Source organism: Natator depressus, chromosome 2 (genome assembly GCF_965152275.1).
Source record: "Natator depressus isolate rNatDep1 chromosome 2, rNatDep2.hap1, whole genome shotgun sequence".
Lineage (NCBI taxonomy): Eukaryota > Metazoa > Chordata > Testudines > Cheloniidae > Natator > Natator depressus.
This window is the reverse complement of record NC_134235.1, coordinates 14,921,111-14,941,485: the sequence shown is the minus strand read 5'-3', so window position 1 is coordinate 14,941,485 and position 20,375 is coordinate 14,921,111.

Below are 20,375 nucleotides of genomic sequence, written 5' to 3'. Positions count from 1 at the left end.
CAATAAATGCTGTTTGCCACTTTGTTTTTCTTGCCCAAAAGCAAAGCATGTATATAAAAAAATTCTTTAAACAATGATATCTGCAGCACAATCTGTCGTGTGATTTCTTTTGGTATCATCAACAAACTGCAGATTACTTATTATCCCCTCTGAGTCATCTAAGGAGATAAGAAAAGCTAGCATCCCAGAACTCATTTCTGCACATCCCTCGGTTACTAATCCTCTCCCATTTGGTCTTTTTTATATCACCATCTATTTTTGTTTTGTTTCCCAACCCAGTTTCTATGCACTTGTCTATTTGCTGTGCTTTCATGCTAGGCTCCGATAATTTCCTGCAAATAACTCTATTACTTGCTTTTTGATCATCGACTGTGGAGCATTTGGTGCAACCAAGGAGCTTATAAGTCACCTTTTTGCTCCCCCATACCCTGTAGCCTCTCTGTAGTGGGCCAGCTGTCAGCACAAGTTTAAAGCAGCCTGAAGCCCCAATGGGCAGTTGCAGAATTTGGAGATCACTGGGACATAGACATGCTTTAGCTACACTCCCTTTCCCTCTGCCACTCCCCTTATGCTGACTGCAGGGGATTGTAGGAGCCACTATGGGAAACCACACAGGGCAGTCCCAGAACTCACATCCCCTCTTGTCTTACAGAACCCAGGCCTTGTTAACCTTCAGAACATGGGGCAGAACTCATCTGCACTCTTGAGCATTCTGGAAGTGGTGGGCTGAGAGATTTGTGGTGGCTGGTTGTGGGGTGTTGTGATTTATGGTAGGCTTTTAACTGTCTCATAGGCTATTATGCCGTGAAATGTCTTCAGCAATGGAAATGTTTGAATTAAGGATATTTATACTTCAGTTTTTAATACTTGGACAGTCACCAAGAACTTGGGCAGGCGGATTTAATACATTTAGTTTATAGTATGTTTATAACATATATATTGTAACAGCTTCAGTTAAGAAGGCCGCGGCCGGGGGGGGGGGGGGGGGGGAGAGAGAAACTGCAGGGACGATTTAGGAAGACAAAATGTTATCATCCAAAGTGAAGTTTGAGCAGGAAATGTGAGCCCCTCCTATCCTTCTCTCTGTGAAGTGAGTGCCCCAGTGTGGTCACTACAGTAAGGTTTGAAGCCTGGACCTCTATATCTAGATCTAAAAAAAGCCTTCAGCCTCTTCTGGCTGAGCTATAAGATTCAGCTCTGCAATTCAAAGCCTGTTGCACTCATAAACCTCTGTGGTCCAGCCACTTGAGGGAGCCAGAGGGCCTCACTATAAGTGGGGTTTACACTTGCAGGAGGTCCCATGGGGTATCTTATGACCACAAGTGATCAGGTTCCGTTTTAGGTCTCATTCACAAGATGGAACCTCCAATAGAACATTACATCTTGATGCGTCATTAATCCACTCGTGGCATAGAGGGAAGAGTGCTGCTTCCCGAGGGTCTGAACCAATCTTTGAAGTCAGTAGAAAACCTTTATTGACTTCAGTGGGCTTTGGACCAGGACTTGAATCCTCAATATGACTGAGGTTTTTCCTTAGAGATGTCCTCTCCAGACACTAATCAGGTCCAACTGTGAAATCTGACAAACTCACAGTCCTGTCTATTGGTCTACAGCTAGAACACCTTGAAGAAAATATTTTCATTGAAAAGCAGGTATTCTGTTGGGTATATGGCACTGTTCTGAACCTGTATGTAGAAGAGTGCTCGTTTTAGGAGCAACATGGCAGGCACATGCATGTAAGTCCAATTACCCCCACCCCCACGCGTGCTGCAAGGTGTGTCTTTCTAGCGGGCTGGCACTCAACCCTCTGGCCAAGGCCTCTTGGCTGTTTTGTCCCCTCTCGGGGTCTCAGATGAAGCAATGAAACAGCCCACAATCAGCAAATGAGGTTAAACAACAGAGAGGAAAAGAAAAACCTATAGGCAGCTCCCACCAGGATATGGCACTCTCTTACTTTAGACAGCCCTGGGAATATCACTGTCCATGTCAGAGTTCACTGGGGTTCCAGAGCAAGTCTCCACTTTGTCCCTGTTTTAGCTTAGGGAATCCCGCACTCTCCTTCAGCGAGGCCAGGGGCCCTGCAGACTGCCAGCCCTCTCTTCAGGGCTGGAGGAGCTCAGCAGCCTGTTCCCTTCACAGGGTTGCCCCCATTTCAGTGGAGTTCTCTCCTTTTAACTCCTCCTCCAATCCTGACATGATTTGCAGGTGTGGAGGGGTGAGGCCACTCCAGCCCCAAATAGCCCCGTAGGCCCTTCTATGCCAGTGCATGCTTTATATTTCTCATCATCCTATACATCCTATAGTAAAACAGCTCATGCACCTATCCATTTTATCTTCTGCAAATATTAGCTAATTTAAGATCATACAAACTTGCTTCTAGTATAGATTGAGTAAAATTTTCAAAAGTCACTTAGTGCCAGATTTTTAAAGATATTTAGGCATTGTTCCACTCAACATTGCTACCCCTAACTGACTTAGGATCCTAAGACTCATTATCAAAAGGAGCTAAATCAGCTAGCTCTTGCAAAGATGGGTAGAACAATACAGAGGTACCTTTAAAAATCTGGGATTAAGTGATTTAGATGGCTAACTCACTTATGACCCAATTTTTAAAAGGTATTTGGGCACCTAAAGATGCAGATAGGTACCTAGTGGGATTTTCAGAAGCACCTACGTGCCTAATGTGAGTTGACCTGGGCCTAAGTCACTTTTGAAAATGGGTCTTAGCCTCCTAAATTGCTTAGATGCCTTTTAAAACCTTACTCTTCACGTATATACATAGTAGAAACCTGATTATGAGGCCCCTTTTCCCTGAAGGATAACATATTAGGAATCTGAAGCCAAATGAATGCTGGAAATGTCAGCCCAATTTTTTTTTTTTTTTTTTTTGCTTTCATGTCATTTGCTTCAAAATACTGTTGTTTTTTCTCAAGTAAATTCTCAGATTTCTGTTTACACTCTTATCTCATCATGTTTATATACCACTTAAAATCTAATATGATGATTATTGTCAATTATAATTAAAAAGTAACTACTGTCTTATAATTACCATCTTCACTGACATTAACATTACAGATAAATTATAGCTACTCATTCCAATTTAGAAGACGCACTCCTGGAATTCTAAATTATTTATCCTATAATTTATTGGGGGAACAAACCCAGAAGAATTCTCAGACTTATTTTCTTTGAATATGTCTGCAGTTCTCTCCCCTGGAGATCTTGTTATTTACAATGTGGGCCCTTGTCTATTGCAAACAGGATAGAGACCACTAATTAATTTTACACAGGCCACTGAACAGGTGTCAGATGGTAATTGTTTAAATCAAATCTGAACTGGATTATACTTGAACTAATGAACTAGGTCCAATGCCAGTAACATATATATCACAATTCAGCCTGGGCAAATGCTGCTATTAAGATGCCAGACAATGTAATTTTATTCTGTATATATAGTATCTTTAATAGAAATCAGAATATATATCTCAAAGCACTTCATAGAGGAGGGAAATCACTCCAATGCATTTAGAATCTGATCCTAATCCTACTGAAGTCAATTGGACTCCCATTCACTTCAGTGGATCATGCTGTTATGCCTGCACAAAGCATGTGCACCACTTATGTCTTTAATATAAGACTTAAGTAGTGCATAGGCATTATGCTAGCCCTATGCACAAGGGGAAACTTTACCTGAATTAAATACATTAAGGCCTCGATAATTTACCCTAACATCTGGGAGACCCATTGCAGTCTACTGAATTTTCCAAATTAGTAATACACAAACACCAAAAGCAAGAATTTGGCATGAAATGTACTTTATTCATTTATTTTGACAACTGTGAGTTAATAATTATGGGATTCTCTTAGATGTACTAACTATGCATAGGATATTCCTAAATGTACTTAGTATATTTTATAAAAATAAGGAAGTCATTGAAATATAGAAGAGAAATTCTTAGAAAGAGGCTGCATGACAATCCCCTGCTGTTAAATCATTGCTAAAAAGTGGGGAGAAGAAGAAGCAAAGGTTTTTGTGAGGGATATAAAATGTAGCAAACAGCAGATTAGTGAGGTTCTGCCATTTCTATCTATTTAACTGACTGGTAAGAAAGCTGTACTCTGCATATGTTGGAATCTGGAGATCTGGAACTTAAGGAAGCCACAGAAAAGGGTGTTCGAAGAGATGAATAAGGATTTTAGCAGAGATAGAATCAAAGTAGTCGCAAAAAGAAAATGAGTACTTGTGGTACCTTAGAGACTAACAAATTTATTTGAGCTCAAATACATTTGTTAGTCTCTAAGGTGCCACAAGTACTCCTTTTCTTTTTGCGAATACAGACTAACACGGCTGCTACTCTGAAACCAATCAAAGTAGTGAAATGCAATGCCAATGTGGTGCAGATATAGAGAAGGATATAGGAGTCTGAATCAAGAAGGCATAAGAACATAAGAATGGTTATACTGGGTCAGACCAATGGTCCATCTAGCCCAATATCCTGTCTTCCAGAAGTAGACAGTGCAAGATGCTTCAGAGGGAATGACCAGAACATGGCAATTTACAGGGAGATCTATCCCATGTCGTCCAGTCCCAGCTGCTAGCAGTCAGAGGTTTAGGGACACCCAGAGCATGGGATTGCATCCCTGACCATCTTGGTTAATAGCCATTGATGGATTTTTCCTCCATGAAATTATCTAATTCTTTGTTGAACCAGTTATAGTTTTGGCCTTTACAGCATCCTCCGGCAATGAGTCCTACAGGTTGACAATGCGTTCTGTGAATGAGAACTTCCCTATGTTAGTTTTAAACCTGCTGCTTATTAATTTCATTGGGCAGCCCGTGGTTCTTGTGTTATGTGAAGGGGTAAATAACACTTCCTTACTCACTTTCTCCAAACCTTTCATGATTTCATAGACCTCTATCATAATCCCCTTATAGTTAGTTGTTGGCTGCATGTGTGTGTTCCCAGTGTATGCTGTCCCAGCTCTGCACAGATAGCTGACACACCAGACCTTGATTGAACTGCCCACAAAGATCACAAAATTTGGTTTGCAGCAAAGGTATCCAGCCAGGTTTATTGTCGACGAAGCACAGTCCTAGTATCCTGTAGACCCTACAGGACCACTAACACATGTATGCCCATAACACTGGACCAGCACAGTGAACAGCAGGACTTTCCATTTCCCCCTTGGCTGGACAAATATACTCCCTCTGAGACCCCTATTTGATACACTGATACACACAAGTTACGTATTGCCTCTCTTGTTACCCTAAGATTTTAGACAATTAAATTACCTACAAATCTGTCTAATTTAAAGAAAGGGTAACAAGGTTGTGGCCCACCCTAAAGGAATTGCCAGTGTTAACAGGGGGCTTGTCTCTGACCCGCAGAGGGCTCCCCAGAGCAAGCTAGTCTTGCTAACCCTTGAAAGGGCACGGATACAGCCTTCTGCTCAAGAATGGACACACAAGCAGTAATTCTTGGAAAGCAAAAGAATTTTTTATTTAAAGAAATGAGTGGTTACCATGTATTTTAGAAAAGCAAGAAAGAAGATATTTATAGAAAGAGCAAAATGCAGTAGATTTACTATTGAAAGAATTAAAGTGGCGCAGCAAATAAAAGACAGACTATATAATGTATAACAATGTAATCATTCACTTAACACCAGCATTTACTATTTGACTTTTAACATTTAACATCCAATAAGTGCTGGCCAAGTGACTACCGGATGGGTAGGAGAAGAGCTCATTCGGACCACAGGCATCCGGCTTTATTTACAGGTGAAACCCATGCATTCCTTGATAGTGAACAGACTACACTGACTTCTGTTAATTCTTAAATCCTTCTGAATCGTCAATAGGGTCCTTCTGATCTGTCAAAAGGGAAGTGCTGTCTGCTGATGTTTGACGGTGTGTCTGCTGCGGGAGAGCGCGTGCTGCTGCTGAGGCGAAAGCTGCCCTCTGGTCACAGATATGGAAGCCTGTGCTGTCCTAAAAGCTGCTGCCTTCTCCATTGGCTGGGTCGCTATGGCAGCCGTTGCCAAGGCAACCTCAGGGTTCTGTTGTTGCGGCTGCTTCTCAGGTAGATAGCTTTTGTTTCTTGGAACGCATCTTGCAACTTCTGTTCTCCACCAAAGCCACGACAAGTTCAGCCTGCTAGCTGTTGGCCTTATATACTGGTTGCTCCCTCAGGCCCAGCCAATCAGCTTCCAGCTTTTCAGCCCCCCCCCCATGATGTCATCCCTGGTTTTAGGTAGGACAGCCCCACCCCTGACACTATCTTGGATTCTAGAAGGTGCTAGAAGATTCTGCTGGGCCATTCCCCATTACCGCGTCATCCCTATTTCTGCCATTTTGAGCCACCATATTGGATTTTCTAAATGTTGACTATCATTAATTTCTATTTATTTAAAGCCTTAATCTTACAACTAATTACTATTTTATGCAGACAACGTACCCTAATAGCGTCACCATTCTTTTTATGTCCAATTGAGAGAAATAATTTAATGAAATTTTAAACCCCTTCCAAGGTTTCTCTGCAAGCCTTTATTCAGAACGCTCAAAGCAAAAATCTCTCACTACACTCTGACGTGCTGAGTTACCCCCCTTTACCTTGTACATGTTGGTTCGATCAAGACATCTCTATCCATGAGCCTGTCATCCTGACCTCATCTTTAAGAGGGCTCAGTGTGTCCTCGTATCATCTTTGGGGAGTATGTGTGTACCATACTTGGTATCAGGGCATTCTGGTACCACCCTTAGGGAATGTGCTTACATGAGTGTACTGTGCCTAGCACTTCTTAGGATTGTGTGTGTTTTTGCAATACCAGTCCTGATCTTGCCAGATATTGTGAACTTCAAAGCAGGCATGTTTTATAACAGGCCCTGACTTCTGCTAACTTTGTTTTATATTAGCAGGGCTTGATCGCTACTTTCGTTCAGGCCTCATGTTTCAGGCTCTCTCTTTCTACTACACCCCTCAGTCATCTCTTTCTAAAATGAACACACCCCATCTTTTTATCTCTCCTCATATGGAAGCTGGTCCATGCACCTAATCATTTTTGTTGCCCTTCTCTGTACTTTTTCATTTCAAATATATATTTTTTTTAGATGGAGTGACCAGCACTGCAAGCAGTATTCAACATGTGGGCATACCATGGATTTATGTAGTAGAAAATATCATAATGCCATCTTATTTTCTATCCCTTTCCTAATGGTTACTAACAAACATTCTGTTAGCATTTTTGACTGCTGCAGCACATTGAGCGGATGTTTCCAGAGAACTGTCCACAATGACTCCAAGATCTTTCTTGAGTGGTAACAGCTACTTTAGATGCCATCAGTTTGTATGGATAGTTGGGATTATATTTTCTAATGTACATTAATTTGCACATACCCACATTGAATTTCATCTGCCATTTTGTTGCCGTCACCCAGTTTTGTGAAATCCCTTTGTAACTCTTCACAGTCTGCTTTGAAATTAAGTATCCTAACTATTTTGCATCTGCAAATTTTGCCACATCACTGCTTACCCCCTTTTCCAGATTTATGAATATGCTGAACAGCACAGGTGCCAGTACAGATCTTTGGGGGACCCCACTATTTACCTCTGTCCACTGTGAAAACGGACCATTTATTCCTTCCCTTTGTTTCCTATCTTTTTAACCAGTTACTGATCCATGAGAGGACCTTCCCTCTTACCCCATGACTGCTTTCTTCACTTTAGAGCCTTTGGTGAGGGACCTTGTCAAAGGCTTTCTGAAAGACCAAGTACACTATATCCACTAAATCACTCTTATCCACTTGCTTGATGCATTGGTGAGGCATAATTTTCCTTTACAAAAGCCATGTTGACTCTTCCCTACCATACTGAATTTATCTGTGTCTAATAATTCTGTTTTTTACTATAGTTACAACCAATTTGCCTGTACTGAAGTTAGACTTAGCAGCCTGAAATTGCCAGGATTGCCACTGGAAACTTTTTTTTAAAAAAAATCAGAGTCGCATTCGCTATCCATGAGTCTTCTGGTACAGAGGCCGATTTAAGTGGCAGGTTACATACCACAGTTAGTAGTTTTTCATTTTCATATATGAGTTCCTTCAAAACTCTTGGATGAATACCATCTGGTCCTGGTGACTTATTACTGTTTAATTTCTCAGTTTGTTCAAAAACCTCCTGTACTGATCCCTCAGATTTGCCACTTAAAAAGAATGGCTCAAGTGTGGGAATCTCCCTCACATCCTCTGCATTGGTCTCCACTGCAAAGAATTCATTTAGCCTCTCCACAATGGCCTTGTCTTCCTTGCGTGCTCCTTTGACATCTCAATTGTCCAGTGGTCCCACTGATTGTTTGGCAAACTTCCTGCTTCTGATGTTCTTAAAACATTTTTTGCTGTTAGTTTGTGTCTTTTGCTAGTTGCAGTTCAAATTCTTTTTTGGCCTGCCTAATTATACTTGATTTGCCAGAGTGTGTGTTCATTTCTATTTTCCTTGGTAGATTTGACTTCCAATTTTTAAATGATGTCTTTGAATCTAACCACCTCTTTTACTCTTTGTTTAGCCATGGTGGCATTTTTTGGTCCATGTCCTATTTTATTTCTTTTAAAATATTTGGGGTATGCATATAGTTCAAGCCTCTATTGGTGTTTTTAAAAAGTTTCCATGAAGCTTCTAGGCATTTTACTCTTGTGACTGTTCTTTTTAATTTCCATTTCACTAGTCTTTTTTTTTTTTGGCAGTTGCCCTCTTTGAAGTTAAATACTACTTTGGTATGTTTCTTTTGTATTTCCCCCCATACAAGTATGTTAAATTTAACTACATTTTGGTCACTATTACCAGCAGTTCAGCTTTATTCACCTCTTGGACCAGATCCTGTGTTGCCACTTACTACTAAATCAAGAATTGAGAGTTCCAGGACTAGCTGCTCCAAGACACAATCATTAATGGTGTCTAGAAAACTTCTCTCTGCATCCTGTCCTGAGGAGACATATTCCCAGTCAATATGGGGATAGTTGAAATCCACAAATTACTATTGAATTCTTTGGTTTTATAGCCTCTCTAATCTCCCAGAGCATTTTACGATCACTGTCACCATCCTGTTCAGGTGGTCGGTAGTATATTTCTGCTGCTATACTTCAGGCCCTACTTGAATAGCAGGATGCTCTTCAAATAATTGCGGCTGAGTTGTGGACAAGACATGGAAAAATCACTCAAAAGTAATAATGGACCTTTATTAAGAGCAGTAATATGGAAAAGCCAGAGTAGAACATTTTGTTTAAGAAAAAAATTGTTGGAATGATAAACAGTCAAGCATTATGTTATGCCTGCTAATTTTTTTGATAACCAGACATTTTGCTGCAACTATATTACATTCATATATTCATGGATTGGATGAGTGGACTATAAGGTGGCTAGAAAGCTGGCTAGATTGTCGGGCTCAACAGGTAGTGATCTTTATTAATGATCTGGAGGATGGGAGGGATTGCACCCTCAGCAAGTTCGCAGATGACACTAAGCTGCGGGGAGAGGTAGATACGCTGGAGAGTAGGGATATGGTCCCGAGTGACTTAGACAAATTGGAGGATTGGGCCAAAAGAAATCTGAGGCTCAATATGGACAATTGCAGAGTCGTGCACTTAGGACAAAAGAATCCCATGCACTGCTACAGGCTGGGGACCGACTGGCTAAGCAGCAGTTATGCAGAAAAGGACCTGGGGATTACAGTGGACCAGAAGCTGGATATGAGTCAGCAGTGTGCCCTTGTCGCCAAGAAGGCTAACAGCATATTGGGCTGCATTAGTAGGAGCATTGTCAGCAGACCGAGGGAAGTGATTGTTCCCCTCTATTCAGCATTGGTGAGGCCACATCTGGAGTATTGTGTCCAGTTTTGGGCCCTCCACTATAGAAAAGTTGTAGAGAAATTGGAGACAGTCCAGCGGAGGGCAACAAAAATGATCAGGGGCCTGGGGCACATGACTTACAAGGATAGGCTGAGGGAACTGGGCTTGTTTAGTCTGCAGAAGAGAAGAGGTGAGGGGTATTTGATAGCAGCCTTCAGCTACCTGAAGGGGGGTTCCAAAGAGGCTGGAGCTCGGCTGTTCTCAGTGGCGGCAGATGACAGAACAAGAATCAATGGTCTCAAGTTCCAGTTGGGGAGGTCTAGGTTGGATATTAGGAAACACTATTTCACTAGGAGGGTGGTGAAGTACTGGAATGGGTTGCCTAGGGAGGTGGTAGAATCTCCATCCTTAGAGGTTTTTAAGGCCCGGCTTGACAAAGCCCTGGCTGGGATGATTTAATTGGGGCTGGTCCTGCTTTGAGCAGGGGATTGGACTAGATGACCTCCTGAGGTCTCTTCCAACCCTAATCTTCTATGATTCTCTGATTTATTTTAAAAAAAAGTGACTGTGTGACGGGGTTGGGACTCACCACCACTGCGCCTCCTGTTGTTGAGTCCGGGAATTAGCTCAGTTCATGTGGAGCACCCTCTGCCGGTGGTGTCCCGTCCATCTCTCACCATCTGTTGGCGTCCGGACCTGCATTGCTCTCTGCTTGGCGATGTCCGCTTCAGGACACTTCCCTCTGGCAGTGCCCCCAAGTCCACCTCACCCCCTTCCGGGGGGGGGGGGGGGTAACAACAGTCCCAGTTCGCTCCTGCCGCAGTGGCCAACCACAATTCCTTGAGTTTAGCCCCTCTGTTCAAGGGCCAGTTGCAGTCTGTCACGGCCAGGTGCTGTACAAGGAGGAAGGGGGGGACCCAGCCTCACCCACTACTCTGCATCCCGACCCAGGGACCCTCTAGTGGCAGCCTCTCTGCCCTCCTTCTCTTCCCTTGTCTAACTGTCCCTGGGATGCTTCCCCTCTGGCCCTTTGCACCCTCTAGGCCCTTTCTATTAGGGACCGCAGTCTGGCAGGTATTGGGCTGGAGCCCTTCTGTGCTCCCCCAACCTGCTCTGTCCAAGGTGCCTGTCTCCTGCTCAGGAGACAGACCTTCCCCCATGAAGGTCTGGGACAGACTGCCTGCTCCCTTCCTGGGCAGCTTTTATATAGGGCCTAGCCTAGCCGTGATTGGCTGGCTGTAATACTGGCCCTTATTGGCTCCCAGTAGGCCTTTTCCTGATTGGCTGCCCTTCTGCAGAGCCACTCTGGCCTACTGTAGCCCTGTCTTTCATAGGGGTGGGGCATCCGCCTCACCACAGACTGGTACAATATAAAATTCAGAAGACTAAACGTCTTACCACAACTGCTGTAGAAATCGAGTCCAGTTACTTTAGCCTTTTACAGACATTGAATGTTAGTGCAGTACTAATTGCATACTCAAAATATATGCAAAAGTGTGGACTGTGCAAAGTAAGCTAATGAAAATCAAAATTGTGGTGGAAGCCTAATATTGTGGGATCTGGAATTTCTGCAATATCATGACTGAAGTAGGTCCTTATCTATATTCTTATTATTCAAGCATGAAATTTCTATCCATAGATATTTATGGTACTGGGTGATTTATTTAAGGTTTTTACTATATTTGATTCTGTGCTTTCTTTCACATATAATGCTGATGTTCCACCAACACAAACTACTCTACTCTGAAATTCCTGTATATTTTGTAATGTGGTATTACCATATCCCATTGATGATCATCATTCCACCAAGTTTCTGTGATGCCTTGTCATGGGGTAGGTACACTCCGTCCCATGTGCCAGGTCATGTATGATGAGAAGAAGGGGAAAAGACTGTATAGCAGCCAGTTAGGTCCTGTGTTCTTGACGCTGACCATAAAACCTAGTGACCAGAGTCTATAAAGCAGCCCTTCCACTCAAGGCAGGGTGGCCTAGTGGCCAGAGTCAATAAGTGTGGCCTTTCTGCTCAGGGCAGCGTAGCCCAATGGCCAGAGTCATTAAAGTAACCCACCTTTGTGGGATTGCATGGCCGATCGGCCCACTGAGGAAGTGGGGCATCACTTGGGGGGGGGGGTGATGCTCAAGTTAGGACAACTCAGGCCCTCCCTGCTCCTCCAAGTCCCAGCCCAGGGCCCTGCCGATGGTGGGGGTGCTCACTACCGAGTCAGAGGGGATCCTCCCAAAACATGCTGACTGGTTTCCCCGGTTCACCCCCTGGAGAAAAGTCTAAGTCCCCTGGACTGACTACCCTTTCTCCCTCAGCAAGGCTCCACAGTTCCCCCGGGTCTCTGGGGTCCTCAAGTGGCGTAGCTCCTGCTGGCACAGTCCCTTCTCCAGACTCATCAGGCAGCCTAGAGTCCATCTGGAGCTCTGTGTGCCATGGCTCTGTAATGGGGGCCGGTAGCAGCTCCCTAGAGAGAGCCTGCAGTCTACATCCTCCCCCTTCAGTAGCCTGCCCAGACTGAGTTTTGTTGCTTCTTTTTATACTCTGCTTCCAGGTTGAGCATGTGCAGCAGAGTCAGAGGGGCGGGGTTTCCTCAGCACAGTTAACCCTTTCAGGGCTGGTGCAGGGTAGTTGAAATCCTGTTACATGCCTGTTATATCAGTATCCTCATTTAATACCAGGCACTCGAGTTCACCTACCTTAGTATTTAGACTTCTTGCATTTGTGTAAAAACACTCATAAAATCTGACAATATTTAGCTGTCTGCTTTCATGTGATGTCATTGAATGGGACTCTTTCATTTGACTGTTTGTCTTCAGTTCCTACCTGTACCTTATCAACTTCTATCCTTTCATCTTTACTAGGATATAGAGTATCCCCTTTAATAAATCCTCCCTTACGGGATGTCTGCACCTGTTGGCTTTCCCCCAGTCCTTAGTATAGAAACTCCTCTACAATCTTTTTAATTTTACATGTCAGCTGCGTAAACTTGGCCTCCCAGACCTCTCTTCTACCTTTCCCTACGTCACAGGTACCTCCATGTACCATGATCACTGACTCCTCCCCAGCACCTCACATAAGTCTGTCTAGATGTCTTGGCAAACTTCGTACCTGGCAGGCAATTCACCATGAGGTTTTCCTGGTCATCACAAACCCAACTATCTATATTTCCAGTAATCAAATCCCCCATTACTCTTACCAGTCTCTTCCTAATAATTCGGGTTGCCTCCACTGGAGAGGTGTGCTCAATGTGAGAGGATACCATGACATCATCTGGAAGGAGGATCCCAACTGTGGGATTGTTTCCCTTCACTCCAGCTTGATATTCTCCTTCTCCGAGCCTTTCATCCTCAACAGCACAGAAACTGTCAGACTGTGGGTGAGACTGCTCTATCGCATCCCAGAAAGTCTCGTCTATGTACCCTTTGTCTCCCTTAGCTCCTCCAGTTCAGCCACTCTGGTCTCAAGAGACTGTACTTGGTTTCTGAGGGCCATGAGTTGCTTGCACGGAATGTGTACCCATGCCATCTGCCCACACGGCAGGTAATTGTACATGCTGCATTCAGTGCACTAAATTGGATAGCCCGCATTCTGCTGATGGACTTCTGTGTGCATTATTTTTACTCTTGCAGGGTTTTGTTTGGTTGCTTGCTTGCTTTTTGTTTTGTGTGTGTGTTTATGTTGATTAGCTAAGTTTAGAGAATGTTTGCTAGGTTTATCTGGCTGTCACAGTCCCTCTCTAAACTCCCTTGCAAAAGTCTCCTGTTTGCTAGCTCCTCTGGTCACTTAGAAGATGGTTTTTAAAACCCTGAGTTAGCTCTGCCTCCTCATCAAGAGATTCTTAAGGGATCCAAGTACAGCAGGCTAGAGCCTCCTTAAGAAGCTCTCAGCCTTGCCTAGCAGGCTGCTAGGTTCAGTGCACAACCCCATAAACAGACCACACTATAAACTTCAATTACATAGGCACTCAGCAAGCAAGCAAGCACACAACAAGCAAACAGACAACAAACTCACCCCATGGGTCATGTAAATCACTCCTCCTTCACATGGAGAACTCCCTTAAAAAACCTCTGCTTGCTAGCTCTAATTTAGAGGAGATAATTATAGTAGCACCTAGAGATCCCAGTCCAGGTTGGGGCCCCATTGTGCTAGGTGCTGTATAGTAAGAGACAGTCCTGCACCAAAGACTTTATAATCTAGGTTTACAATCAGACAAAACAAGAGTGTGGGAAGGATGGAAGATGGGGTGCCAGTAATATGAATACATTTTTCCATAGACTAGCTGTATGCACTATGCGTTATGCCTGATATTGTTGCTGTTTCCTGAGGGAAAAACATCCGTCTGTCATAGTTAACTGCAGACACATTGAGATAAAGCATAAATTTACTCGGTCAAGGCCATAGAGTGAGGATGAAAAGGGTAGGGGTCATTACAGGTGACAAAGGATCTTGACAGTTGAGAATCACTTATGCTCATGCAAGAAAGCAGGCAGCAACTACCTAGGAGTGTGCTTAAATTCTTCTGCTTTAAAGAGCAGTGTGCTCGTTAGTTGGTTCTGTACTGTGATCAGCTCACAATGGAAAACTGGAGATAGTTGCCATCAGGAGGCCTACTCTAATGGATAGGAAGTGTAATGACCCTTCCTGCAGGGATTCAATCTGTGTAGTGCTGTAAGGAGCGGAATGAAGTTCTAAGGTCGTGTTCTGACCTTGCAGGGTTGGAATAAGGTTGATGTCCTAAGGAAGCATTTAATGTTAGGATTTGTACAAAAACCTTCCTTTTCTTGAACATGTTGGGAACATGATACTACAGAGACTTGACCTTTTTGCTTGGGCACTCTTATACACCCACAATAAAGCACCCCTGTGGGAATTCAGGGCTAGACTTCACTCGTTTAACATGGTAGTTAAATGATGAACTTTGCACCAGGAATTCATTTTAAACTTGTCTGGTCCTGGGTGGAGAATAGACTCATGGACTTCAAGGCCAGAAGGGATCATCATGATCACCTAGTCTGACCTCCTGCACATTGTAGGCCACAAAACCTGACCCACCCACTCTGTAAGAGGCCCATAACCTCTGGCTGAGTTACTGAAGTCCTCAAACCTTGATTTAAAGACTTCAATTTACAGAGATTCCACCGTTTACTCTAGTACAAATGAGCAAATTACCTGTGCCCCACACTGGAAAGGAAGGTGAAAACCCCCGAAGGTCTCTGCCAATCGACCTGGGGGAAGATTCCTTCCTGAACCCAAATATGGCAATCAGTTCGACCTTGAGCATGTGGGTAAGACCCACCAGCCACATACCTGGGGAAAAATTCTCTATAGTAACACAGCACCCTCCTTATCTAGTGTCCTATCTCTGGTCATTGGAGGTATTTGCTAATAGCCTAGTCATGGATGGGTCATATGTCATTGTAGGCAATCTCATCATACCATCCCCTTCATAAATATATCGAGCTCAGTCTTAAAACAAGTTGGATTTTTTTCCCCAACTGCTCCCCTTGGAAGGCTGTTCTAGAACTTAAATCCTCTGACAGTTAGAAACAGTCATCTAATTTCAACCCTAAACGTATTGATAGCCAATTTATATCTGGCACCAGCAGACCTCCTCTGTGTGATAGACATTTGAAGTTCCAATGCTAGGTTAATGAGCCCTGACAGCCATAGCATCTTCAGCCAGAACGTCATAAACAGTATCACTAAGAACAGCCATACTAGGTCCATCTAGCCCAGTATCCTGCCTTCCAACAGTGGCTACTGCCAGAAGCTTCAAAGGGAATGAACAGAACAGGGCAATCATCAAGTGATCCATCCCCTGTTGTCCAGTCCCAGCATCTGACAGTCAGAGGCTTAAGGAAACCCAGAGCATGGGCTTGTGTGCTTGACCATCTTGGCTAAAAGTCATTGATGAACCAATCTTCCATGAACTTATCTAATTCTCTTTTGAACCCTGTTATACTTTTGAGCTTCACAACATCCCCTGGTAACGAGTTCCACAGGTTGACCGTGCATTGCGTGAATGAGTACTTCCTTATATTAGTTTTAAACCTGCCACCTATTAATTTCATTGGGTGACCCCTGGTTCTTATGTTATGTGGAGGGGTAAATAACACTTCTCTACTCACTTTCTCCACACCAGTTCTGATTTTATAGACCTCTATCATACACCCCATTAGACGTCTCTTTTTTTAAGCTGAACAGCCCCAGTGGTCCAAATCTCTCCTCATATGGAAGCTGTTCCATACCCCTAATCGTTGTTGACCTCTGTACCTTTTCCATTTCTAATGTATCTTTTCTGTGATGGGGCAACCAGAAATGCACACAGTATTCAAGGTGGGGGCATACCAATAAATATCATAATGCCACTATATAAATCCATGGTATGCCCACACCTAATCACCAGGCTACTTCCCACCCTAGAGGCACACTGCTATAAAAATCCCATTGTAATGGATCTGTGGACCATAGCATGAAGAATACGAAAATTTATCCATTCTTACCTAAAAAGTTTCCTTTCTTCAAGTAATAAAGTTCACAGAGCTAGCTCACTCTAGAGACAAATGGAGACAAATGTTTTAAACCTTCCATGGTGTCAAGTATCAGGGGATAGCCATGTTAGTCTGTATCCACAAAAACAACAAGGAGTCTGGTGGCACCTTAACTCCTTGTTGTTTTAAACCTTGGTCCTCACTTTTAAAACTGGGGCAATCCCACCGTATAAGGAGAAGCTTGTCAGCAGACGTGCTGGCCTTCCAGCACTGCTCGGAGGAGCATATCCACCCCCCCCCATCTCTGACTGCAGAGGCTCTGCAAGCAGTGGTACTGGTGTGGGGCTGAATGTGTCTGTGGGGAGGGAGAGTTTACTGCAGGGCAGTATGCCCTGGGGAGGGGAACTGGGAGCACAGATGGAGGATCCACCACCATGTGGATCTTTTATCCTCACCCTCATTAGAGGGAAATCATATAGGGGGCTACAGCGGCTACTCCAGCCATGTACGTGGAGTGTCCTCTCGCTTACAGTAGTGTAAGTTGGGAATAATTGCATTGACGTCAAAGAAAATGCACTGAGAAGAGAATAATCCGAGAAGTTCAGATAAGTTCAGAGTTTGTCCAAACTCCTAGGTACTTAATCAGAACTGAATGCCAAGCCATGATATTCTCCTGTCTCTACCTACTGGTACATATCTTTTTGATTTGCCCCCAAGCAAATAAGAACCATGTGTCTCCTTTCCTTTTGATTTCACTTTGATTCTTTTGTTATTCTTTTCTTCCTAGATAGCAATGATAGACATATTTATTCAGAATCCCTAATAGGCGAATGCATTCCCGCATGTGTGCTAATGTGTTTTCTGTCATGGTATTCATTATTACTTCAGACTTTAATAGTGTTCTCAGCTTGATATGGTTAAGAATAATGAAGCATTTATTCTCATTCAAACAGCTAATTAAAAGGCTCAGTTTTATTTCTGTGAGGTGTGTTGATGGCTTAATTATAGCCATACCATTCAAAACACTTCTATTTTGTGGTGTCCCTCTGTAACTGTGCAGTATCTGTACTTTCCATTTTCTCCATGACTGTATGTATTACAGTGTGGCAGTGGAGAACAATATAACGCAAGTCAGAAGAACATCGTTTATGCAAGCAAGCTGTGATGTTATGATGTGTGATTATTATTGCGAAGCTTAGACTGAAAGCCCTATGGAGCAGGGTGAGACTGTGTGTGTGTGTGTGCGCAAAGCGTAGACTGAAAGCCCTATGAAGCAGGGTGAGACTGTGTGTGTGTGTAAAATGGGGCTGTGATTGGGGCCTGTAGGTGGTACCCTCAATACAAACAATAAATAATGAAGCATGGATGATAAATAGTTAAATGCCCACACACGGCCTGATTCTTTGAAGTGGTGGAAACTGTGATGCTGTGTAAAAAAGGAACATAACTAGTTACCCTAGTACAGTCACCACTGTTACAAAATTGCAATACATCTTGTACACAGTGTGTCATGTTGTTACCCGGGGTTCTTTCAACCCAAAGCTCTTGGTAACTTTTACTCTATGCGAGGTGGTGTCAGGAAATAAATCAAGAGAGACACAGCCATCCGACTGATAGATGACTGGCACAAACAGGACAACACAAGAATGCTTTCACTTAAAGCTAAACTTTACTTAGTCTCAAGCACTTAACACACACGTCTGCAACAGATTGGTAAAACATCCCCAACCCTCGATAATTACCGAAGCTGAGTGTGCCCTTCGAGTGGCACAGTGACAGGCTTCAGCTGGCCAAACTTCCGTCTGCCGGTGGGGACCCCAAGATGCGTCCAGAGGGAGCGTCCCTGAAGAGCCCCTTCTGAGAAGTCCGGTTACCTCAAACATTTCCCCCTTATTTATACATTAGTAACATAATTACATATTCCTTAAAGAAAACTTGCTAAGCAAGCAGTTTTTAAAGATCAAGCAAGAGATTTCCTTGTTGTCATCAATTTACCAGACACGTTTTTTTTCAGAGTGTCCATGCCTTGGGGCCCTGACAGACATTCCCGGGGGCGCATGTAGACAGACTTTCTGTTTTTCTAAAATACATAGATCAGCAATTTCAACATTCTTAGCAGGAAGGACGCAGGGTCAAGCTGCCCTGTCTCTGGCACCCAAAACCCCCTCCCCTCCTTCCTTGGTTATGCTGAGGCTGCTGCATGACCAATTTACGACCTGCTGACTAGGCTACATTTAACAATAAGCAAGAGTGGTTCCGTACGGCCTGCTAACTTGACTACTATTAGCAATAAACTATAGTGGTTTTAGGCACTTTACTGGTTTGCCAAAATCTCCCCAAACAATGTAAGGTATAAATGGAAAAGTTATAATCTGTTAAGTATGATTATCCTGTTTAAATCCATGTGTAATCATTATATATGAAGTTATGCATATTTTCTATGTGTTTGTATCTCAAACACTTTGTTTTATTGGGTGATGCGCCAAGACAGATTTTCATCTAGACTACCCAGACTGATTGATGACCCATTAAGGACAATCAGCTCACCCAATGACGTTTCAGAGAGCACTGAGGCAATAGCTGCCCCATGATTCACCAAGGCATGTAAAGTCATGTGATAAGGACATGTGCTCTAAGACTCCATCTTTTGTCAGTAACTTTCCATGCACTGGGGCTGAAACTATAAAAGGAGACTGACATAATTTCTTTCACTTCAGTCCTCTGGACTGTGATTTTCTAACAAAAGGAAGCTTTGCTAGGACTGGGACTGATGACCCCCAATCTTTTTGGGTGATTCAAAGAGACTTTTTGCAAGCTAGCAAACTTACCATCACTGCAATGAACCTGATCCATGGATTCTGAAATCACGTGTAATATATATGATTCCTTTAACCGTTTAATAACTCTTTTCTTTATTATTAATAAACCTTTAGTTATAGTTTTGCTAAAGGAATTGGCTGCACCATGGTATTTAGTGAGATCTAAAGTATATATTTTGACCTGCGGGAGGGACTGATCCTTTGGGATTAGAAGAATTTTATGGATGATTAATCTGGTTTTCAGTAACGTCTCATCACAAAGACTAGATCTCTGGGTGGTGATAGGGGCTGGACTGCCTGAAGGAGACTTTGTTTGCCCTTTGTTAACTATGTAGTGATATAGGGACCCATTTTGTTACTGGCTTGGTGAACTCTAATGTTAGAATAAGCAACAGTTTTGGGATGTGACTGCGCTGTTTTTTTAATCAGTCTGTCCTGAATTTGCCCTTCTCAGCTGTGACTCACAGCAGGCACTGTGACAGAGACAATGGGAGTTAAGGGCATTCAGCACCTCACAGGATCGTATCCTTACAGTACAGTGCATCAGAGTAATCCTGGACAGGGCCGCCTCTAGGATTTTTGCCGCCCCAAGCAAAAAAAAATTTGGCCACCCCTGCTTTTTTTCATGCCCCCTCGCCCCCAGCTCCACCCCAACTCCGCCCCTTCCCAACCCCTTTCCCGCCTCCTCCCCTGGGCGTGCCGCATTTCTCCCCTCCCCCATTGCTTCCTGCAGCTCCCCCACCCGCGACAGCTCCCCTCCGCTCCGCCTGCTCCCCTGAACACGCTGCTGCTCCGCTTCTCCCCCCTCCCTCTCAGGCGAGGGAGAGGCAGTGCATTCAGGGGAGCAGGCAGAGCGGAGGTGGGGGAGAGCACAGGAAGTAATGGGGGGACGGTAGAGGAACCGCTCCCCGCCCCAGCTCACCTCCGCTCCACCACCTCCCCCGAGCGTGCTGCCGCTCAGCTTCGCCTCCCTCCCTGGCTTGCCGCACGAAATAGCTGTTTGGCACGTGGCAAGCCTGGGAGGGAGGGAGGGGGAGAAGCTGAGCAGTGGCCCGCTCAGGGTAGCAGGTGGAGGCAGAGCAGAGGTGAGCTGGGGCGGCAGGGGCACATTTCTAGGGGTGGCATGGCTGGCGCTGGAATGCCACCCCTAGAAATGTGCCGCCCCAAGCGCCTGCTTGTTTTGCTGGTGCCTAGAGCCGGCCCTGACCCTGGAGCTACACATT